Genomic DNA, 24,997 nt, shown 5'->3' with positions numbered 1-24,997 from the left:
CTCCGAATCAGACGATTTATTCATTCAACTTGTTCCGTAGAGATCCCTAAGTTATGTTATTATCCCTATTCAAGACTAATAACGTCTAATCCCTAGATTGAATAACCGAGACTTTTCTTTAATTAACACTCTAGGGTTGTATTAACTTGATCTATGGATCCCCTTATTAGGTTTCACCCTAATCCAGCAAAATCTTGTCACCCTATTTCTAGGCGCGCAATCAACTCCGCTTAATTATGACAAATGTACTCTTAGACAGGGTCTATTCCTCCTCTGAATAAGAGCGTGTCTTGAATCAGGATCCTGGGATATCAAAATAAGAATTAAGAACACATAATTAAGAACAAGTTAAATATTTATCTTACGATTCAGAAAATAATAACAAGATTCATCTTAGGTTTCATTCCCCTTAGGTATTTAGGGGTTTAGTTCATAACTAAATAAGAAAACATCTCCGAAGAATAAAGAATAGAAAAAATAAAGAAAACCTAAAAATCCTGAAGGGAAATTGAGGAGAGATCTACAGTCTTGATGATGAATCCGGCTTCTGAGATGGATCAATCAGCTTCCTTGGGGTAATTCCTTACCCCCCTTCTCCGTCTCCCTTTTTCTCCTCCTTTAGGGTGTATTTATAGGTTTTAGAATGCCTAAAAACCCTCAAAATTGGCCTTTTCTGAATTAGAATCAACTTGGGCTTGGTAAGGACACGCCCATGGCACACGCCCTGTGCGATTACTTCAGGCCGTGTTCGAGCCTACCAAATTGGCACGGCCGTGTGGTCTGCCCGTGTGAGGAGGTCCAGGCCGTGTCAATTCCGTACTTTGGCCCATTTTCTCTGTTTTTCGTCCGTTTCTCGTTCCTTTCACTCTCCTATGCTCTCCTAAGTATAAAACATGAAATTAAAGCACTAGGAGCATCGAATTCACTAAATCTAATGAGAAATCATACATAAAATGCATTAAACATGGGGTAAAAATACATATAATTTACGGTTTATCAAATACCCCCACACTTAAGCATTTGCTTGTCCCTAAGCAAAATCCTCAACTTATAATCAAAGTAAATTCTCCTCAACTTATAATTCTTATCGATAATATCTCAAAATAATCTGTAGGTAATCATACAATTAGAATTCAACTAAAAAACATAAAAGTTTCAAACATTCCAAATTGGTACGGCCGTGTGGTCTGCCCGTGTGAGGAGGTTCAAGCCGTGTCGATTTCTTACTTTGGCCCATTTTCTCTGTTTTTCGCCCGTTTCTCGTTCCTTTCACTCTCCTATGCTCTTCTAAGTATAAAACATGAAATTAAAGCATTAGGAGCATTGAATTCACTAATTCTAATGAGAAATCATCCATAAAATGCATTAAACATGGGGTAAAAATATGTATAATTTACGGTTTATCAAATACCCCCACACTTAAGCATTTGCTTGTCCCCAAGCAAAATCCTCAACTTATAATCAAAGTAAATTCTCCTCAACTTATAATTCTTATCAATAATATCTCAAAATAATCCGTAGGTAATCATACATTGAGAATTCAACTAAAAGAACATAAAAGTTTCAAACATTCCAAGTTGAGTATTTAATCATGCAAACATAGGTGTCTCTCCGCATCTAAGTAATTACCTTTGATTCAGAATATCACAGAGTTTCACATCCTCACTAAAGATTCACTCAAATCACTCGAAGTGTTTAAGGACAATAAATGAAGCACTCAATAGTCAATAATGAAAAGTCATTACCATAGGTCACAAGCTGAAAGAAAGGGTTAGAATCAAGATTGAATTGAAAAATTGCCTAACTAGAAAAAGAGTTAATCTTCACTTGCGTACAACAGAGCTTTTTCTCAGAATATGGAATTACTAATATGTATACATAGTTTTTTTTTTTAAGAACAAGTTAAATAAAGAAGAAAAACATAGCTAAGCAACTTTTCCAACTCAGATCTCGACAAAAATAGGAATCAAATTAATTTGGGGGATTTCAATAATAATGGGTTAATGGTTAATATTAAGGGTCATACAAAGAATGGCTTATTAGGCTCAAGGGGGTTTACTAGGGGTTAATCGTAGAGGTAGGCTTTTCATGGCATGAGTGGGTTAATCCTAAGTGCCTTAATCATTTTGATATATCAAATCAAATAGTGTGGTCTCGACATGCATAATCAAGCAAGTTCTAGAATAACAGTTCAATACTGACGCACTCAAAGCAATAATAAAAGTGGGCATGAAATAATTAATAGATGCTCAAAAGGCTTAAAAATCTCACAAAAATTATGGCTTTTTGATGTTTAGACTCGTGAATTCCAATTCAAAGTAATACCTAGACTTGGGGAAACAACCTATAATTTTAAATTCTTAAAAATCAACTTATCATGCTTGATTCTCTAATGTCTTAAAGTTTAAACAATCAATGCATAAATGCCTATGTTTTAATTGAAGATATATCAATCAAAATCATAAATCAATTAAAATTTATCCTAAATATGATATGAGAGTTTTTCATGAGAACAAGGTGATTATTCAGGGATTTTTCTGGTAGTGACATGAATACCCCCCACACTTAAGATGTACATTGCCTTCAATGTACAAAGATAGATATTAGAGTATAAAAATAAGATAGGGGGAGGAGTGAAACTTCCTATATTAAGAACGGATGATATCCTTGGATTGGCGAGATCGAGTATTGAAGATACTTTGGATGGCAAGCTGGATTCTAAAGGTAAGCCTTTTTTTTTTTTGAAAAGGAGAACAAATGAATCTTAAAAACTTAAAAAAAGAAAAATAAAATAAGATAATTATTCTAGTTCTTTAAGTGGCACAGTCGTAGCGCACACACGTGTGGGCCGTGGCTCAGCCTTGTTTGTCACGAATTAAGATGTCGCCACACGGTCTTATCGTACGTCTATGTGTCTAGGCCGTGTCGCTGCGTGATTGTATTGCACGGTCGTGTGTTAGGGTACCACGCCCGTGTATTATTGTCCACGGCATAACGGCACAGGCGTGTCTCACGCCCGTGTAGAAGAAACAGAATCAAGCCCTACCCTTAGCACGCCCGTGTTTTTCCATTCCCACGCCAGTGTTCACATATCAAGTTCACCCACGGCCATGGGGATTTATCGCATCCTGTGTTTTGGGGAAATCATGTCCTGCTTCCACACGGCCGTATCGCATGGCCTTGTCTCTTCCCCTGTTTAGCCACGGCTTTAGGCAAGCCTGTCTGCCTGCCCATGTGTGCTGAAAACTTTTCAATTCAAAGATAAAGTTAATTATTTAACGTGTTAGAAATTAAAAATAAAGAAATAAAAATATGTTAGTGCTCGGGTTGCCTCCTGAGAAGCGCTTATTTATAGTCTAAGCTCGACTTACTTCTCTAGTGAATGGTTAGGGTGGTTCAAGGAGTTTATACTCCTCATTCCTGCTATCAATCTCATCAAAATAGGGTTTTAATCGGGTGTTGTTTACCTTAAAAGTGACAAACTTGGAGTGACTCACCTCCACCGTACCGAATGGAAAAATACTGAGTACCGTAAGAGGGATTTCCTCATTCGGTGTGGTAGTGACAATGTGAGGATCTGCGACATCTAGTAAGACTTTATCGCCAACCTTAAGTTGATTTGGAGAGGTATCGGCCTTGTTTTGGCATAGTTTCGGTTTATCATGTGTTCTCAGCTTGTGTGCTCGCCATTTGTCTAGCTCCTCTATCTATAGCCTTTGTTCTTCATGAGTGTGTCCTCTATCATTTCTGGAACATGGCTTGTGAACTTCTTTGAAGCTCAATTTCTGCAAAGTCATATTGTCAGTTTTAGTAGATTGGTGTGGACTATTACCTTCAATGTTCGATGTGATGCCAGAATTACGAGCTTGAAGGGTGATCGTGTCATCTCCAACGCGAAGTGTGAGCTCACCTATGCTAACATCAATAATTGTTTTAGTAGTTGCTAAAAAGGGCCTCCCTAAAATCAAAGGGGTGTTATTATCCTCCTCTATGTCTAGAATAATGAAATCAACGGGGAATATGAACTTTTCTACTTTTACTAGTACATCTTCAATAATACTCTAGGAAATCTTATAGTTTTATCTACCAATTGAATGCTCATCTTAGTTTGTTTAGGTTTCCTAAGACCTAGTTGCTTAAACATTTTGTAAGGCATGACATTAATACTAGCCTCTAAATCAGCTAATGCATGACTTATATCTAAACTACCAATTAAGCAAGGAATTGTAAAACTCCCTGGATCTTTCAATTTGTGAGGTAGCTTATTCTGTAGAATAGCTAAGCAGACTGCATTTAGCTCAACATGTGACGTTTCGTTTAACTTCCACTTATTTACTAAAAGCTCTTTTAAAAATTTCATTGCATTTGGCATCTGCGACAAAGCTTCAATAAATGGTAAGTTAATATGTAATTTTTCAAAAGTTTAAGGAATTTACCGAATTGTTCGTCTGAGCGGTCTTTCCTTGTCACGTTAGGATATGGGATACGAGGTTTATATTCTTCATTCACCATTTTGTTATGCCTTACCTCACTTTTACCTTTGCTCACCACAGTTTCCTGCATCAATTCTGGCTTAAGCGCAATGAATCCTTCCTTATCTTGAGTACTAATTGCATTGAGGTGTTCCCTTGGTTTAGGTTTAGTATTACTTGGTAAGCTACCTTGTGGTCATTTGGAGATTAGTTTGGCTAGCTGGCCTATCTGAGTTTCGAGCCCTTGGATCGATGCTTGTTGATTCTTAAGTGCTGTCTCAGTATTTTGGAAATGGGTTTCTGATATCGAGATGAATTTAGCGAGCATCTCTTTAAGGTTCAGTTTCTTCTCTTGTTGATACGGTGGATGTTGAAAACCCTGAGGATTTTATAGCTTTTGATTCCCTTGACCACCCCAGGAGAAATTTGAGTGGTTCTTCCAACCTGCATTATAAGTATTATTGTATGGGTTATATTCAGATCTAAAGTTATTGTTACCTATATAGTTGACTTGTTCCACTTCGGTTGTAGGATTGAAGGATTGATATTCTGTATGCACACCTCCTACTCTTGAGTCACACCTCATTACTGGATGTACCTACGTAGAAACAAGTAAACCATCAATCTTTTTATTGAGAAGTTCTACCTGATTTGACAGCATAGTAACTGAGTCGACGTTATAAGCGCCGGCTCTTTTTGTTGGCTTAGTCCTCATGACTTTCCACTGATAATTATTCAGTGACATTTCTTCAATGAATTCATAAGCCTTTTCAGGTGTTTTTTTTTTATGGTTCCTCTAGCAGCTGTGTCAACCATTTGCCGAGTCGAGGGATTCAGACCATTGTGGAATGTTTGTACTTGAAGCCAAAGCGGTAACCCACGATGAGGGCACCTTCACAATAGATCCTTGTATCTCTCCTATGCATCGTAAAGTGTTTCTAAGTCCATTTGCACAAAAGAAGAAATATCATTACGTAACTTAGTCGTTTTAGTCGGCGGAAAATATTTTAATAGAAATTTTTCAGTCATTTGTTCCCAAGTAGTAATTGACCCTCGTGGTAACGAGTTCAACCACTGTTTAGCCTTGTTACTTAATGAAAAAGGAAATAACCGAAGACGAATGGCATCATCAGAAATGCCATTGATTTTAAATGTATCACAAAATTCCAGAAAGTTTGCTAAGTGAGTGTTGGGATCATCATCCTGCAAACCATCAAACTGAACAAACTGCTGTACCATTTGAATTGTGTTAGGTTTCAGTTCAAAAGTATTTGCAGCTACAGCCGGTCTAACTATGCTAGATTCAGTTCCTGTTAGAGAAGGTTTAGCATAATCATACATAGTACGTGGAGCAGGATTTTGATTAGCCGCAATTGCAGGAGGTAGCTGATTGCCTTGGTTTTCAGCCATCTCTTCGGTTGGGGGTTGAGTATCGTCTTCTTGCTCATTCTCTGTGTATCTTAAGCTTCACCTTATTTCTCTTTGGTTTCTACGAACTGTGCAATCGATTTTTTTGTCAAAAAGTAATGGTCCTGACGGGTTTCTTCTAGTCATAAACTAGGAAAACCTGCCAAGAGAAAGAAAAAGTAAATTAATTAGTAATAATTAAATTGCAAGAAAAAATAAATGGCTAAAGTAATAAAAATTGAGTGTTCCTAATATTTTATTTCCCCGGCAGCAGTGCCAAAAACTTGATTGTGTGATTCGTAACAAGTAATAAATATTTATAATGAAGATCAAACCTATACTAACTATTATCACGATGAAAAGGCAAGCGCACCTATCGAACAATAGTATAGTAATGGCAAGACTGGGATATCGTACCCAAGGGGTCCAAAAGTACTAGTAATAACTATCTTTTTATTATCTAGCCTAAGAATAAAAGGCTTTGTTTTAATTAACTAATTATTTAAATTAAGAACGTATAGAGAAAAGAATTTGGGAATTGCTTTTGGGAAAATCGATTGACTTGAGACAATACCTAAGGAAAAATCCACCTAAACTTTACTTGTTGGCTCCGAATCGGACGATTTATTCATTCAACTTGTTCTGTAGAGATCCCTAAGTTATGTTATTATCCCTATTCAAGACTAATAACGTCTAATCCCTAGATTGAATAACCGAGACTTTTCTCTAATTAACACTCTAGGTTGCATTAACTCGATCTATGGATCCCCTTATTAGGTTTCACCTTAATCCAGCAAAATCTTGTCACCCTATTTCTAGGCGCGCAATCAACTCCGCTTAATTATGACAAATGTACTCTTAGACAGGGTCTATTCCTCCTCTGAATAAGAGTGTGTCTTGAATCAGTATCCTAGGATATCAAAACAAAAATTAAGAACACATAATTAAGAACAAGTTAAATATTTATCATACGATTCAGAAAATAATAACAAGATTCATCTTAGGTTTCATTCCCCTTAAGTATTTAGGGGTTTAGTTCATAACTAAATAAGAAAACATCTCAGAAGAATAGAAAATACAAAACATAAAGAAAACCCAAAACTCCTGAAGGGAAATTGAGGAGAGATCTTCAGTCTTGATGATGAATTCGGCTTCTGACAAGGATCAATCAGCTTCCTTGGGGTAATTCCTTACCCCCCCTTCTCCGTCTCCCTTTTTCTCCTCCTCTAGGGTGTATTTATAGGCTTTGGAATGCCTAAAAACCCTCAAATTGGCCTTTTCCGAATTGGACTCAACTTGGGCTCGGCGGGGACATGCCCGTGGCACACGCTTGTGTGCGATTACTTCAGGCCGTGTTCGAGCCTGCCAAATTGACACAGCCGTGTGGTCTGCCCGTGTGAGGAGGTCCAGTCAGTACCAGCCTATTTCTTGTTCCTTTCACTCTCCTATGCTCTCCTAAGTATAAAAAATGAAATTAAAGCATTAGGAGCATCGAATTCACTAATTCTAATGAGAATCATCCATAAAATGCATTAAACATGGGGTAAAAATACATATAATTTACGGTTTATCAGTCTTTCTTTTTCACAAAAAGTACCAGAGCACCCCACAGACAATAGCTCGGTCTCGAAAAACCTTTATCCGATAACTCTCGTAACTGAACTTTCAACTCCTTTAACTCCGTCGGAGCCATCCTTTATGGAGTAATTGAGATGGGTGCCGTACCAAGGACTAATAGAATTCCAAATTCAACTTCCCTCACTGGAGGCAATCCAGGTAATTCCTTCGAAAACACATCTGTGAACTCACATACCACTGGTACTGACTCAATCTTCAATTCAAATGCTTGAGAATTCAATACAAAAGTGAGGTAAGCTTCATATCCTTTTCTCAAATATCTCACTACCGACATGGACGATATCACTACAGGCGAATTGTCTAATTCACCTGTTTCAACGAAAAACATCCCCGCTCCTACATTTCAGCTTAATAACTTTCGTCCACAATCCACTGCAACACCATGAGAAATTAACCAATCCATCCCAAGGATTACATCAAATTCATTAAACGGAAATAACATCAAGTTAGCTGGAAAATAATGACTTCTAATTGTTAAAGAACAATTTCTACACACTTGGTCAACTAACACAAGTTTGCCTAAAGGGTTGGACACTTTTACCATAAACTCAATGGACTTGACTAGCATGTTCATATGGGGTATCAATTCCATACAAATATAAGAATGGGTAGACCTCGGGTCAATCAAATCAATGACAGATATATCATGGATAGAAAAGGTACCCGTAATCACATCAGGACACTCTACCTCTTCACGAGAATGTATAGCATAAGTCCTTGCAGGCGCTCTACCTTTGGACCTCATAGTGGAATTTTTAGGTGTACCTCGACTGCTAGCCCCACTTCCCAGGTTCTTCTATGGTCTACCCCTCGAAGAAGAATTATCCAATCTCATAGCTCGATCTCTATCTTTTCTCTCCCATCTCCGGACAACTACGAATAAAATGGTCAAGCGACCCACATTTGAAACAGCCCCTTTCACTTCCTCAACATTCACCAACATGACGTTTACCATACTGAGGACACTCTAGTCGATTTGGGCTAGCACTACCAACACTCGTGATTGAAGTGGTTTGGGTTTTTGTCACTGCATACTGCTTATTCTTACTCTTGCTCGAGAACCCCACTGATACATTTGATCGAGTAGGAAACTCTCTCGATCTTTTTGATGAGTTCTGATGTGACTTCCCCATCTGCCTCTTCTTTGAGTCATGGGACTCAATGTCCACTTTTCTTTTTTCCTTGGCCAATTCTTTGTCCTTGCAAGCTCTCTCAACAAGTACCATGAATTCTTTTAACTCTAAGATGCCAACCATAGTCGTATGTCTTCGTTCAATCCATCATCGAACCTCTTACACATCATGGCTTCGGTGGATATGACTCCCTCGCATATTTTCTGGGCTTTACAAATTCACACTCATACTTCGTCACTGTCATACAGCCTTGCTTTAGTTCGAAAAATTCCCCTTCTCTTTTGATTAAATAAACCGTTGGCTAATGTACTTCTTCCAGAATTATTCCTAGAAGAATCCCCAAGTTACCCTTTCTCTCAGCACAACGGACACGAGAGTATTCCACCACTGATAGGCTGAATCTCGCAGGAGAGACACGACACACTTCATGCACTCCTCGGATGTGCATGATAGCTCATCAAATACCCTAATTGTATTTTCCAACCAAAGCTCTGCTCTCTCCGGGTCATCATCAATGTTCGCCCAGAATTCCTTGGCCTCATGCTTACGAATTCTGTCTACTGGAGACTTTTCTCTCCTAATCATGTCTGCCCCATGGGGAGCCATAGGGGCAGGCTGATGGATCGAAGGAGCCAAGGGAGGCGAAGTGTTTCAAATTCACATAAACTAACTCCGAGTATCATGTATTCATCATGTAGAGGTAAGCTTCTCTAGACCCTCTGCCTTGACTCATTGTCACAGGCCCACTATCTACCGGTGCGGTCCCTTTAGGGGGAGTCGGCGCAGTACTTTTCACATCATCTGCCTTAGCCACGTCAGGATCCATTTACTATATATATAAAAATGCAATTTATTTCGTTAAGAGTTGTCACACTATCAATATACAACTATGGCATGTACAGCTGGACTCATACTCATGCTAGGACAGTCCTAGAATTGACTAAACCATAACTCTGATACCACTAAATGTAACACCTTTTACCCGAGTTCGATGCCGGGACTGGGCACGAGGCATTACCTAACTTAAACACGTAAATCAATCATTTCGAGTCATAAAAACTCAATTGAATTTAAAACTTTTCAATCTTAATCAAGAAATTCTTAATATAGGCCTACGAGGCCTAAAACACACTTTGGAAACAATTTGGGATTAATCTAAACACCTTTGAAAACTTTGAAAAATGTCACTTGAAACAGATGCACATGCCCGTGTGAAAAGTGACACGCCTGTGTGTCCATTTTGACTTGGTCGTGCTAAAGGCCCGTGTGGTTCACACGGCATAAGCACAAGGGGACACGCCCGTTCCCCAAACCGGTGTGAATTTAATTCCAATTTCGAACCTACAGGGGTTTTCACAAAGCTTGGTACAAGCCCGTGTCTCTCACACAGCCACGGCACGCCCATGTCTCAGCCCATGTGTAAAAACCTTTACATTTTGTTTCTAACGTCAGCAACAAATTAGAGGCACACGGCCAAGGCACATGCCCGTGGCCAGGGGCCATGTCCTCCACACGGCTGAGACACACGGCCAAGTCTCTGCCCGTGTGTTTACCACCATGCATACTAACTGGAAAATTTAAGGTGCAGGGGACACATGGCCGGACCACACACCCATATGTAGACCGTCTGTCACACACGACCTAGACACACGCAAGTGTGCCTACTTCTGTGGATAAAATAATGCTATTTACCAAGCCTGTTTGTCACATTTACTTGCACCAAGCTATACTACATTAAGACAAACCCATTTAGTACTCAACCACATGGCTAAATTAGCCCCCAATCGAACATTCCACACATTAGGGCCACTCTACTTATTCACAAAAAAACTCAACAACATGCAAAATCATTCAATTTACTCATTCCCAAAACAAGATCATCATTTGTATTTATCAATTATCAATATTAGCCACCATCCATGGGATTATACAAAATGACTCAATAGCTATGACAAGCCACTCGTTTGGTCTAAAACAATGTGACTATTACAAAAAACCAGTTCCTATACATGCCATAATCAAAATAATAAAACTAGCTATACCAAATGCTTCAGGGATAGTGTGACTAGCTTCTCCAACGTGAGGCGATGATCCAGGAGCTACATTGGCAGCACTATAAGAAAATGGAAAGGAAAAGGAAAAGAGGTAAGCATAAAGCTTAGTATGTCGCATGTAAATAATGAAATAACTACAAGTTACCATAAGGGATTATACTCCCAACATAACTCAATTTGTACACAAAAGTGAGGATTCATGAATATTATTTATTCATATTTGTCTCTCACCAAGCATACAACGTTGATTGAATTCACATTTCGTACTTCATGTAAAATACAAAAGTGGTCATAAGCATAACTTACTCACTTTCCATCCTTACTAAATATAAAACGTAAGTGAAGCTTGTATTTCGTAATTTTCATTTAGGTACGTGTACCACTCCCCACATGGTCATAAGTTCTTTTATTTTGATATTAAACATAAATCTTCTATTGAACCATTTGGAATACTACAGGATATTCATTAGCCCCAAACATGGGATAAGATGCCGACACCATGTCTCAGACATGGTCTTACATTGGTTAGCACATCAAAGTCGATGTCATGTCCCAGATAGGTCTTACACTGACTTTCATATATCGAGGCCGATGACATGTCCCAGATAGGTCTTACACTGGCTCTCATCTATTGATATCGATGCCATGTCCCAGACAAGTTTTACAGTAACACACAACATGCTGACACCATGTCCCAGACAGGTCTTAAACTAGCTTGTATATCTCGAGGCCGATGCATTTCCCAGACATGTCTTACACTGGCTAGTATATCTCAAGACCGATGCATGTCCCAGACATGTCTAACACTAGCACACATATCACCCAATGTCATGGCATGAATATCCAAATTTATTCCTAATGTTCAACTGGGAGTCTTTACTACATTAATTTCTCAACCTGCATACACATATTCACAATCAAAACAATTTATGCAATATCAATTCAATCACACATCATAACAATATAGTTGCATTATTAACATGCAACTTACCTCAAATTATAAAATGTAGGCGACTAGTCGATTTAATCTACTTGCTTGGCCTTCCCCCAGTCTAGGTTTGAATTTTGTATTTCTTGATCTAACATAATAAAAATTCACTCATTTAATCACTAAATAAATTTAGACAATAAAAAATTAACATTTTTGGAAAAATGATCATTTTGCCCCTAGACTTTCACAAAGTGACCATTTTATCCCTAGGCTTGAAAATTATTTTTTATCGAATTTCTTCATGTCTTAAGCCTAATCGAACCCTTTTTACTCTTATAGCAACCCAATATTTCCATTATTTCACAAAAGTACCATCTATTTTACAAACTTTACAAAATGGTCCTATTAGGGTTTTCATGAGAAGTCCTTTCACAAAAGTTATTTATTTAATAACCAAGGTTCATTTTCTTCCATAAAAACTTAGCAAACATCATAAATTCTTTCATGGAAAATCCCTAGACTATCAACCATTTTTCAAAATAGTCCCCTCAATAGATAGCTCATGCTACAAGGGTTCTAAAGGTACCAAAATCATTAAAAATCACCATCTAAATCACTTACTTGAGAGAGGTATAAGTGGCTGAAAGTTTTAAGCTTCCAAAAACCCCATTCTTACTGAAATTTCTATGGAGGAGAAAGGAAAAAATGAAAAAGATGATGGCTAGTCACTAGGGTAATATTTTATTACACATTAAGTCACCTACGAGTTGACCATTTGATTTTCTTGTCCCCTATGGCCGGCCATCAGCTTCTAAAGGGACTAATTTCACTTTAAAGACCCCTAATTTTGGTTCTCTAGATATTTAACACCTTTGGCTAGTAAAACAAAACTTTTGCCCTTTATGCGATTTAGTCTTTTTTAGCAATTAGGCTCACAAACTCTAAAATTAATCCACCAAATTTTTCATACACTCACATAATAATACTATGACACCAATATAATAATAAAAAAATTTCTCAGCCTCAGATTTGTGGTCCCAAAACTACCGTTCTGACTAAGCCCAAAATCGTGTTGTTGCATATATTTCTGATATTGTAAAATTGCATGGGGTGCCATTGTCTATTGTGTCAGATAGAGATCCGAGATTCACTTCGCAATTTTGGAAGAAACTACAAGAGGCTTTAGGTACGAAATTACACTTCGGTACTGCTTTTCACCTGCAGATGGATGGTCAATCCGAGCAGATTATTCAGATTCTCGAGGATATGTTAAGGATTTTCATTCTTGAGTTTGAAAGCACATGGAACAATATTTTCCATTGATTGAATTTGCTTATAATAACAGTTTTCAGTCGAGCATTAAAATTGCACTGTACGAAGCCTTATATGGAAGAAAATACTATACACAATTGTATTGGTCAGAGCTCAGTGAGAATAAGATTCACGGGGTTGATTTGATAAAAGAGACTGAACATAAAGTAAAAAAAATCTGAGAGAGTCTGAAAGAAGCTTCTGATTGTTAGAAATCATATGCAGATTTGAAACGAAAAGATATTCAATTTGAGATCGGGGAAAAAGTATTTTTGAGAGTGTCTCCATGAAAGTACTTTGGTTCGGATGTAAAGGTAAATTGAGTTCGAGGTTCATCGGGCCGTATGAGATTATAGAACGTATCGGGCCGATTGTATATAGATTGTTATTGCCACTTGAGTTAGAAAATATTCCTAATATGTTTCACGTGCCAATGCTTCGACGATACAGATCTGATCCCTCATATGTGATTTCCCCATCTGAGATAGAAATTCATTCTGATATGACTTATGAAGAAGAATCGATCCGTATCTTGGCTCGTGAGATTAAAGAATTACGAAATAAGAAAATTCAATTAGTAAAAGTAATGTGGCATCGTCATGGTGTTCAAGAGACTACGTTGGAGCCCAAAGAGTCTATAAGACAACAATAGTCGAATCTGTTCAACGGTAAGATTTTTGGGGACAAAAATCCCTAAGGAGGGAGAGTTGCAACAGCCCGGTTTAGACCCCAGTCGGAATAGTACTTTTTGGACCACAAATCCAAGTCAAAAAAATATTTTAATATTATTTTCTATGCTTATAATATGTTAATTGATATTTATGAAAGTTTCGTGTGAAAATTTGATCATTTGAGTGCTTAATTTGCAAAAAAGGACTTAATCGTAGAAAATGCAAAAGTGGCCTTCTATTTGATTAAGTGTCGAATAAATGTGTCTCTTTAAATGTGAGGTCCTTATGTTGTAAATGGACTATTTAATTCATGAAATGACATAGTTGGACATTAGTTAGTGGATTATTAATGATAATAATGAGGTTAAATTTGTAAAATAGTTAAAAATGATTATTAAAATAAAACAAGCATGAAATAAGTTCATTATTTCTACATCTTTGCCGAAATAAAGAAGAAAGAAAAGAGTTCATATCCATTTAGGGTTTCGACACTTTGAAAGCTTAATTCGGGTATGTGTTTTGCTCATTTTTGATAATTTCTATGTTTTTGTGATCTTTGCTTAGTAATCTATCCGAACCATGCCTCAATTTATAAATTTTATTGTGATTTTAAGATGTGTTATTCTTGATAATGTGATTTTATGAAGTTTGATGATAGAAAATGAAAGATATGTGTTAGATTAAAATGTCTTGTATTGAGATTTTTGATGAATTTGAGTATTTTGGACTAAATTGTGAAAATGAGAAAACGAGGGGCTAAAATGTGAAATAAATTAAATATGTGGGCCTATATGAGCTAGAGGAAAATTTGGCTAGGCATGTGTGAAATGAAATTATACATATTTTGTGATTTTATGAAATAGGGACTAAAGTGTTAAAATGTGAAAATATAAGGGCTAATTTGTAAAATGCCATAAATATGTGTATATGGATAGAATTGAATGATTTAGTGAATAAAAGAGTTAAATTTGAATGTGTTTAGATCAAGAACCAAAGAAAACAAAATTACATCAGGGAAAGTCGAAAGTGGTCGAGTAGTCAGTTAAATCCGTTCATTTCCGTACGAGGTAAGTCTATATACAAATAAATGTGTTTAAGTTGATTAATTTATGATTATATGTGTTTGAATTGTGATGGATGAATATGGAAGATGAATATGTGAAATCCGAGGAAGTTTGGATAATGCGGCGACGTCTAAAAAGTCCCGTACGAACCATAGGAATAGTTAGGATACATATGTCATGACATAGGATTTTCGATATGTGATTTCGTGTAAGACCACATCTGGGACGTTGGCATCGATTTGATATTTACGTGTAAGACCATGTCTAGGACATCGGTATCGTATTTGATTTCGTGTAAGACCCTGTCTGGGATAGTAGCATTGATATTTGATTACATGTAAGATCACGCCTGGGACGTTTGCATTGTATGAGCTTTCCGAGCTTTCTGAGTATCCTTAGTGATTCTGAATGGTTCAATGGGCATTCTGAGAAATGAATAATTATGTGAATGTGTATCCAATTCAGGTACGTTGAAATGTATATCATGATTATGAATGAAAAATAAGCATATGTGCAAGTGATGAAATGTGATATAAGTATGAGAAATTATGCTATATGTGCAATGAATTGGGAATATGTGTAATGTATATGAACTATGTGGTTTGCAATAATATTTGGCTATGGAATATATGTGTTTTATAATGCTTATATGCTCAAAATGATAAATTTATTTGTATATGACTTACTAAGCTTTTGAAAGCTTATTTTGTGTGTGTTTGCATTGTGTTTTAGATATCGAAGCTACTGGATGCTCAAGGATTGTCGAGGATCATCACCACACTATCAAACTTATCTTTGGTACTTATTGAAAGTGTAAATATTAAAGTATGCCATGTATGGTCTAGATAAATTGAGATATGTTTTTGAGTTATGAATATTTAGCCATGTGATATGGCTTGGTTTTGGATGTGTTTATGAATAACTTTTAGGTATAAACTATATGATGCAATATTACCAATATGATGTGTTCATGGATGGCTAAAGAGAATTGATCAATTTGGTAAGATTTTGGCATGTGCCTACTTGAGGAATTGGTAAGATTATGGTATGTGATTGAATGAAGTAAATTGAGTTTATGAAACATATGTTTTGGTATGACTTTGGCTTATGATTTGGCATGATTTGATGTGGATATAAGCATGAAATTGGTTGTTAATGATATGACAAGAATGGTGTATGTTTTGGTTATGTATTAGTTGGAATTTGGTATGAAATGTTTTGGTTTTGATCTTATAGGGAGGACCTAAAATTTGGATGGTAAGTTGGCTTTGTAAATGGCCTATTTTCACCCACATGGGCAGGGACATAGGCGTGTATCTCTACCGTGTTACTCGAGGGCCATTTCGAAATGAGCCTGTAACACCCCAAACCTGGCCCGGACATTATGCCCGGATCTGGCTCATCACATTGAAGTGTTTTAGCAAAAACCTTGTTTTCATTGAAAACCCTTCCTTGAAAAAAATATATGAAACCTTAATAAACTTATTAAACTCTCTTTTCAATCACAAAAACCTGTTTATAGCATATGATTTTATGAAAACCTATGAAAACCTGTCATTTTGAAATTTAGTTGCGGAAACATAGTATAAAAAAAACTAAGGTTTAGAAAATCCATGTTCAACTTCTCGTAATTACAACGCATAAAATAATAATCCAAATAATAACAAAAAGGAAGCCTTATTACATTTTGGTCTGAAAAATACTTAATAAAATAAAGAACTTATATGCTTTTAAAAGAGAAACAAGTCCAAGTTGTCATGCAAGCTGGCCACCCGAAGTCCCTCCAAACATCGAACCTTCTACTGAGCATCGCCTGAAATTAAAATAAAAGAGGGGGTGAGTTTTCGCAAACTCAGTGTGTACAACCTTCAACGAAAAACAAGCATTCAAAAATCATCATACATCAAACATGCAATGTAATCCCATCCCAATAATCCATCCGCTACACACCAGCTCTATCCCCCGTCACATCATGTGGGGATATAAATATAGACCCACCCAACCGACACATCAATCGTAGCCCGGTTGCGGAACTACCTATATTTACATATTGGGCTTAAAAGCCGTCAGTGGATCCACGTTTGTCAAGCAACCATGCGATCCTCATATACTTCCTCCATTCCATACTTCCCAACCTATATGCAACCTAAGCAAAATATCATATGTATCCAGCAGATATGCGTGTCACATCCATAAAATTTACATTCAACACCTAGGGGTATTTTGGTCATTTTCGCCCTTAGGGGCATTTTGGTAATTTTCTCTTTAATACGGTTTCCACTTACCTCAGCCCGTTAACAAATCCCGTGAGATAATATGAATCAATACTATGCACCAGGTAGGATTCCAGAGAAGAGGAGGTGAGTCATTAAGACCGCTTAAGTACAAAGCTCTCTCTAGATCCAATCCTAGACATGCATATACCTGTTGGCACACCTTAAACCTATGACTTGTCCACGGTCGTAATATATTGATTATCTTTTATGTAGTTATCATATACTAAGCCCAAAACCTCTATATACATGCGTATGGCCCACTTGGCCCAATCTCATTTATATGGCCCATCGGCCCGATTCACATTCATATGGCCCATCAGGCCCAATTTCATATTCATATGGCCCATTAGGCCCAAATCACCTTATACGCATGCTCACACGCAAATTTTAAATCACATAGCATTAATTATCAAATTTTGCCTATTGTGGGCCCAACAGCCCATCGGGCACATTAAGTTTATTCTGGCCCGATTGACCAATTCACAGCCCAAGTCCAATGGAGTCGCTCATGGGCCTTAGATAACCTATCGGTTTTCTCTTCAGAGTGTTCGCGCATTCGCAAGAGTACCATAGCCAAACTTTTGGCTTTTCGGCATTTCGGCTTTTCGGTATTTAGGCTTTTGCCGATCTACGTGTGTGTACAGTGTATGTACAGGCTAGAGGTGCGCATGGGTCGGGCCGGGCCGGGACGGGCCGGGTTCGGGCCAGGCCCATAAAATAATTTCAGCCCGTTTTCAAGGCCCGGGCCCGACCCAGCCCGAAATATGGGCTTAGAAATTTGTCCAAGCCTAGCCCGGGAAAAATGGTAGGCAGAGTCTGGCAAGCCTTACCTACCATATTAAAAAATTTACTTTTTTATTAAATAAAAAACTTTAAAATATAATAAATCAAATACATTTAAAACATAAAACAAATATTAAAACAAAAACAAATAAAAATAAGACTAAAATAATTCTTAAAATAATACATAAATTAAAAATAAAATAAAAAGTAATTATATTAAAATTGAAAAGTTGAAACAAATTAAAATTAAATTAAGAACTAAATTATATTAATAACAAAAGTTTTACAATATTAAAATAACATTAAAAACAACAAAAGAGTAAAGTAAAATACTAAAGTTACTTAAAATTAAAAATAAAATTTTTAAAATAATTTAATATTAAAATCGGGCCAGGCCAGTCCAAAAATCTTACCGAGGCTGGCCCATTTTCTAAAACCTCGTTTTTGTCCAAACCCATTTTTCTGGCCTATATTTTTACCCAACCCTCCCATTTTTAGGCGGGCCTTGGTAGGCAGGCCGTCCGGCCCATGTACACCTTTAGTACACACCTAGTAAGCAAGCGTGCTGCGATTCCCTTAGTCGCCAACCTACAAATGATATCACCCTCAAAAAATCCCATGCTTAATACATATTTTACCCAAAAACTGAAACCTCACCTTAACCTTACCTTGAACACCAATCCCTAATAGCTTCTCCTTGATCACGTACTTCCTAGGTCTGTATTAATCTTACTCATTAAAACCAAATACTAGGGGACTCACATCCAACATAATTCACCCCCTTATCTCACTTAAGATCATTCGGCCAACCTTAACCAAAAAGAGAGGAATACTTACCAAAACCACAAAACACCTTAGGAGTAATTCGGCAGAGAGTTACAATCCGAGATCCGATACTAATTCCCTACCAGAGTTGATTAGAAAGAGTAAGGGAGGGAAGTACTCGGTATTAGCAATACTAACTGAAAAAGAGATAAGGTACTTACACCAAAAGAGTAATTGGCCCAAGGGAGATTCGACTTTTCGGCTTTCAAACTAATATGGTGAATAAGGTTTATTTGGCATAAATTAGAGAAGAAGGGTAGAAGAAGGAATCAGCTAACCCAAAGGGTAAATCAAAAGAGATCTGAGGAGAGAAAGAATGGCAAAAGAATCAACTAGCAAAGATGGAAAAGCCAATCGGCACTTAAAGAAAGAAATGAAAATTTTGGCATTAGCCTAGGATCCCAAACTCAGCATATATTTATAGCCTCTAGCCAAATTGCCTGACCCTCAATTCCCAATTCAGCTCCATCACTTCTCCCTTCTTATCTCCTAGTTTTTCTCCCTGATAACTTCCCAATCTATTTCCTAAATTTTCTCTTCTGAACACTGCCCTTGGAGTCCATCTTCACGCCACTTCCAACCTTCTAGAAGGCAAAAATTAAACTCCTAAAAATACTAAGCTAGGATTCGAACCTCGGATCTCCTTGCTAGCCACAATGCCACCTCCCTAAACCCTAAGTGGGGTCACTTAGCCACTTCACCACAATGCCTTTTTGATGCCATTTTCCCTTATTTTTATTTAAAAGCCCAACTACTCCCAACCGTGGTTCTTTTAATAATTAAATTAAAATTCTTCTGCCACAAAACTCGAACCCAAAACTTCTCCAACAAACCTAGACACTTCAAATTCCTTAAACCCTTAAAGCCAACATGTCTTTTGTCATTTTCTTGCTCACATAAAAATTTTATGAAACCCAAAGCCCAAAGCCCAATTCATCTAGGCCCAAAATTTGGGACTTTACAACTTTACCCCCTAAAATAAATTTTGTCCTCGAAATTCCCAACTATTAGTACAGCTGCATAACATAAACTACCATACCATGCTCTCTTTATGCACTCTGATTCCAAACTAAGTAAATAGCACATTATGGTGAAAGCACGTACCAATATTCTCCTCTCGAGCGTCTCTGTCCTCTCGACGACGTGTTGCATAGACCAATGCTAGCTGTCTCGCCTCAGCATGGCTTGCATTTTCGCCTGGTGCTCCACGTCCTCTTCCGTTGCCATTATCGCCCCTGGCCTGCCCACGACCCCTTGGCGGCAGCTGACCACCCTTTGGTGGATGAGCACCACCTTGGCCCACTATTGGCTCTCGACCTACATTCGTGGGCAATCCTTGATCTTATGCTCCATAGACCCAAAAGCGAAACAAGCTCCCATTCTCTTCCAACACTTGCCTTTATGGCTTCTTCCACAATCAGCACAAGGTGGCACCCTGGATTAGCAGCAGGGGCCCTACTCCAACTGGCCCATTAACTCAGGCCCTAGCCCTAGGCCTCTGTCCAACATCAAGAGCTTCAGCCTCCCTCTTACTCTTAACCCTTTCCTTTTCTCGATTCAGGCACTCTGTGCGCTTCACCTCCTCCGCTATCTTTGCTTTCTCCACCAATTTCGAGAAAACTCGCTCCCTTTGTGGAGCTATCAATACCCTGAGGCTATCTCTTAGCCCATCCTCAAACCTAACGCAACGCTCATAGTCCGTTGCCACCATAACTCTTGCATACCTACTAAGGCACAGAAATTTTGCCTCATACTCTGCCGCTGATTTGTTTCCATGGGTCAAGTTTAGGAACTCCTTCCTTCTAGCATTCACATAACTCGCTCCTACATACTTACCTTGGAACGTAGATTTGAAGAACTCCCAAGTGACCTACTCGGGTTGAGTGCCCTCTTTCACTGTCACCTACCACTAGTAAGCTTCTTCCTTAAGCAATGAGACTGCCCTTTTCATCTTTTCTTCCAGTGAACAGTCCAAATCTTCCATTATCCTTTCTGTGGCCTCCAACCAATATTTCGCCACATTCGGAGCCATGCCAACCACGCCGTTAAAGATCTCAGCCCTGTTCGATAGGAGTCACTTCGAAATGGACCCCCGATTTCCAGTGCCATTATTGAACTCAGCGACCCTTTCTGAAATCCTTAGCTTTGCCTGCGACAATACATCATCCCCCGTGGTCTGATCGTACTGTCCATTCCTAGCCACAGGTGAGGCCGATGCCTCCTCTAATCCAACATCGAGCATATGGCCCGATGCCGACGATTCAGCCCTAGCACTTCCGTGGCCTCGACCACGGCCTCTTGTGCCTCTTCTAGCACTCATCACCGTTTCACGTACTTTTTGGATTAAAAATTTTATGACGTTTTAGTTAATTTAATAATTAAATAGATGTTTTATGAAAGTATTTTAAGAGAGAGTTGTTTTCGTAAATCCTCTACAGTTTCAAAATCCTACGGGCTTCAGTTCCTTTCTACATAATTGTCTAAAGTAAGCCTCTAACTACCTACCATATAACAATTTAAACAAGTTTAAGAATAAGAGAACTTACATGGTTCGACGTCAGAGACTTGGTGTGCCGCTCAGCAAGACTTCCCCTTTTCCAAAATATTATAATTCAATCAAAACTACATACATATATATTTTTAAAACAAAAAGAAATCAAGTAATAAGGCCCACTCACAGCCCGCGTTTTACAACCTGTGCTTTGATACCAATAAAAGTAACACCCCAAACTCGGCCCGGACGTTATGGCCGGACCTAGCACATCACATTGAAGTTTTTTACTGAAAACCTTGTTTTCATTGAAAACTCTTCCTTGAAAAAAAATATGAAACCTTAATAAACTTATTAAACTCTCTTTTCAATCACAAAAATCTGTTTATAACATATGTTTTTATGAAAACCTATGAAAACCTGTCATTTTGAAATTTAGTTGTGGAAACGTAGTATAAAAAAAACTAAGGTTTAGAAAATCCATGTTCAACTTCTCGTAATTACAACGCATAAAATAATAATCCAAATAATAACAAAAAGGAAGCCTTATTACATTCCGGTCCGAAAAATACTTAATAAAATAAAGAACTTATATGCTTTTAAAAGAGAAACAAATCCAAGTTGTCTTGCTAGCTGGCCACTCGGAGCCTATCCAACCATCAAACCTTCTACTGAGCATCACCTGCAAATAAAATAAAGGAAGGGGTGAGTTTTCACAAACTCAGTGTGTACAACCCTCAACGAAAACAAGCATTCAAAAATCATCATACATCAAACATGCAATGCAATCCCATCCCAAAAATCCATCCGCTACACACTAGCTCCGTCCCCCATCACATTATGTGGGGATATAAATATCGACCCACCCAACTGACACATCAATGGTAGCTCGGTTGCAGAACTACCTACATTTACATATTGGGCTTAAAAGCCATCAGTGGATCCATGATAAATCGTAAATTATACATATTTTTTGCCCCATGTTTAATGCATTTTATGGATGATTTCTCATTAGAATTAGTGAATTCGATGCTCCTAATGCTTTACTTTCATATTTTATACATAGAAGAGCATAGGAGAGTGAAAGGAACGAGAAACGGGCCAAAAATGGGGAAAATGGGCCAAAGTACGAAATCAACACGGCCTGGACCTCCTTACACGGGCAAACCACACGGCCGTGTCAATTTGGCAGACTCAAACACGGCCTGAAGTAATCGAGCATGGGCGTGTCACACGGGCGTGTTTCTGCTGAGCCCAAGTTAAGTCCAATTCAGAAAAGGCCACTTTTGAGGGTTTTTAGGCATTCCAAAGCCTATAAATACACACTAGAGGAGGAGGAAAAGTGAGACAGAGAAGATGGTAAGGAATTACCCTAAGGAAGTCGATTGATCCATCTCAGAAGTCAGATTCATCATCAAGACTGAAGATCTCTCCTCAATTTCCCTTCAGGAGTTTTGGGTTTTCTTTATGTTTTGTATTCTTTATTCTTCTGAGATGTTTTCTTATTTAGTTATGGACTAAATCCCCTAAATACCTAAGGAGAATGAAACCTAAGACGAATTTTATTATTACTTTTTGAATCGTATAATAAATATTTAACTTGTTCTTAATTATGTGTTCTTAATTCTTGTTTTGATATCCCAAGATACTAACTCAAGATACGCTCTTATTCAGAGGAGGAATAGACCCTGTCTAAGAGTACATTTGCCATAATTAAGCGGAGTTGATTGCGCGCCTAGAAATAGGGTGACAAGATTTTGCCGGATTAAAGTGAAACCTAATAAGGGGATCTATAGATCGAGTTAATGCAACCCTAGAGTGTTAATTAGAGAGAAGTCTCGGTTATTCAATCTAGGGATTAGACATTATTAGTCTTGAATAGGGATAATAACATAACTTAGGGATCTCTACGGAAGAGGTTAAATGAGTAAATCGTCCGATTCGGAGCCAGAATAACAAGTAAAGTCTAGGTGGATTTTTCCTTAGGTATTGTCTCAAGTCAATCGATTTTCCCAAAAGCAACTCCCCAATTCTTTTCTCTGTGCGTTCTTAGTTTAAATAATTAGTTAATTAAAATGAACCCCTTTTATTCTTAGGCTAGATAATAAAAAGATAGTTATTACTAGTACTTTTGGTTCCCTTGGGTACGATATCTCGATCTTGTCGTTACTATACTATTGTTTGATAGGTGTGCTTTCCTTTTCGTCGTGATAATAGTTAGTCTAGGTTTGATCTTCATTACAAATATTTATTACTTGTTATGAATCACTGCGATCAAGTTTTTGGCGCCGTTGCCGGGGAACTGAAATATTAGGAACACTAAATTTTTATTACTTTAGCCGTTTATTTTTCTTGCAATTTTATTTTATTTTATTTTTTATTTATTAACTAATTCTTTCTCTTGGCAGGTTTTTTTATAGTTTATGACTAGAAGAAACCCATCAGGACCATTACTTTTTGACGAAGAAATCGACCGCACAGTTCGCAGAAATCAAAAAGAGATAAAAAGCAACTTACGATACACAGAGAACGAGCAAGAAGACGAAACTCAAGCCCCAAACGAAGAGATGGCTGAAAACCAAAACAATCAGCTACCTCCTGCAATTGCTGCTAATCAAAATCCTGCTCCACGTACTATGTATGACTATGCTAAACCATCTTTAACAGGAACTGAATCTAGTATAGTTAGATTTGTTATTGCTGCGAATAATTTCAAACTAAAACCTAACACTATTCAGATGATACAGTAGTTTGTTCAGTTTGATGGCTTGCAGGATGAAGATCCCAACACTCACTTAGCAAATTTCCTAGAATTTTGCGATACATTCAAAATCAATGGTGTTTCTGATGATGCCATTCGTCTTCGGTTATTTTCCTTTTCACTGAGAAATAAAGCTAAACAGTGGTCGAACTCGTTACCACGAGGGTCTATCACTACTTGGGAACAAATAACCGAGAAATTTTTACTAAAATATTTTCCACTGGCTAAAATAGCTAAATTGCGTAATGATATCTCTTCTTTTGTGTAGATGGGTTTAGAAACACTTTACGATGCATGGGAGAGATACAAGGACTTACTGAGAAGGTGCCCTCACCATGGGTTACCGCTTTGACTGCAAGTTCAAACATTCTACAATGGTGTGAATCCCTCGACAAGACAAATGATTGACGCAGTTGCTGGCGGAACCGTCAACAATAAAACACCAGAAGATGCCTATGAATTTATAGAGGAAATGTCACTGAATAACTATCAATGGCAAGTTATGAGGACAAAGCCAACGAAAACAGCCGGCGTTTATAACATCGACTCAGTTACTATGCTTTCAAATCAGGTAGAACTTCTCAATAAAAAGATTGACAGTTTGTAGAACTTCTCAATAAAAAGATTGTCAGTTTTCTTACTTCTACGCAGGTACATCTAGTAATAAGGTGTGACTCAAGCGGAAGAGGTGTACATTTAGAATACTAATCCGTCAATCCTACAAATGAAGAGGAACAAGTCAACTATATAGGTAACAATAACTTTAGATGTCAAAATAACCTATACAGTAATACTTATAATGCAGGTTGGAGGAACCACCCCAATTTCTCCTAAGGTGGTCAAGGGAATCAAAAGCCATAAAATCCTCAGGGCTTTCAATAGCCACCTTATCAACAAGAGAAGAAGCCGAACCTTAAAGAGATGCTCTCTAAATTCATCTAGGTGTTAGAAACCCGTTTTCAACATACCGAGACAGCACTTAAGAATTAACAAGCATCGATCCAAAGACTCGAAACTCAGATAAGCCAGCTTTCCAAACTAATCTCAGAAAGACCATCAGGAAATCTACTTAGTGATACCAAATCAAGAGAGCATGTCAAAGCAATTACACTAAGGAGTGGGAAAGTGTTAGCAGAATCTGAAAATAAGTCAGCACAAGAAGCCGTGGAAAGTGAAAGGA

General features: G+C 37.7%; 2 non-coding genes across 2 annotated transcripts; one reads left to right on the top strand and one right to left on the bottom strand.

The window, feature by feature from the left end:
• The first annotated feature begins 5,346 nt into the window (after positions 1-5,346).
• Positions 5,347-5,453, top strand: LOC128279789 (small nucleolar RNA R71). Its single transcript, XR_008269984.1, has one exon. It is a non-coding gene; the product is annotated as a small nucleolar RNA R71 (small nucleolar RNA).
• Positions 5,454-24,052: 18,599 nt separating this feature from the next.
• Positions 24,053-24,159, bottom strand: LOC128280314 (small nucleolar RNA R71). The gene has a single exon (XR_008270494.1). It is a non-coding gene; the product is annotated as a small nucleolar RNA R71 (small nucleolar RNA).
• Positions 24,160-24,997: the final 838 nt, after the last annotated feature.

Source organism: Gossypium arboreum, chromosome 8 (genome assembly GCF_025698485.1).
Source record: "Gossypium arboreum isolate Shixiya-1 chromosome 8, ASM2569848v2, whole genome shotgun sequence".
In the NCBI taxonomy this organism is placed as follows: Eukaryota; Viridiplantae; Streptophyta; class Magnoliopsida; order Malvales; family Malvaceae; genus Gossypium; species Gossypium arboreum.
This window is presented reverse-complemented; position numbering and strand designations above follow the sequence as displayed.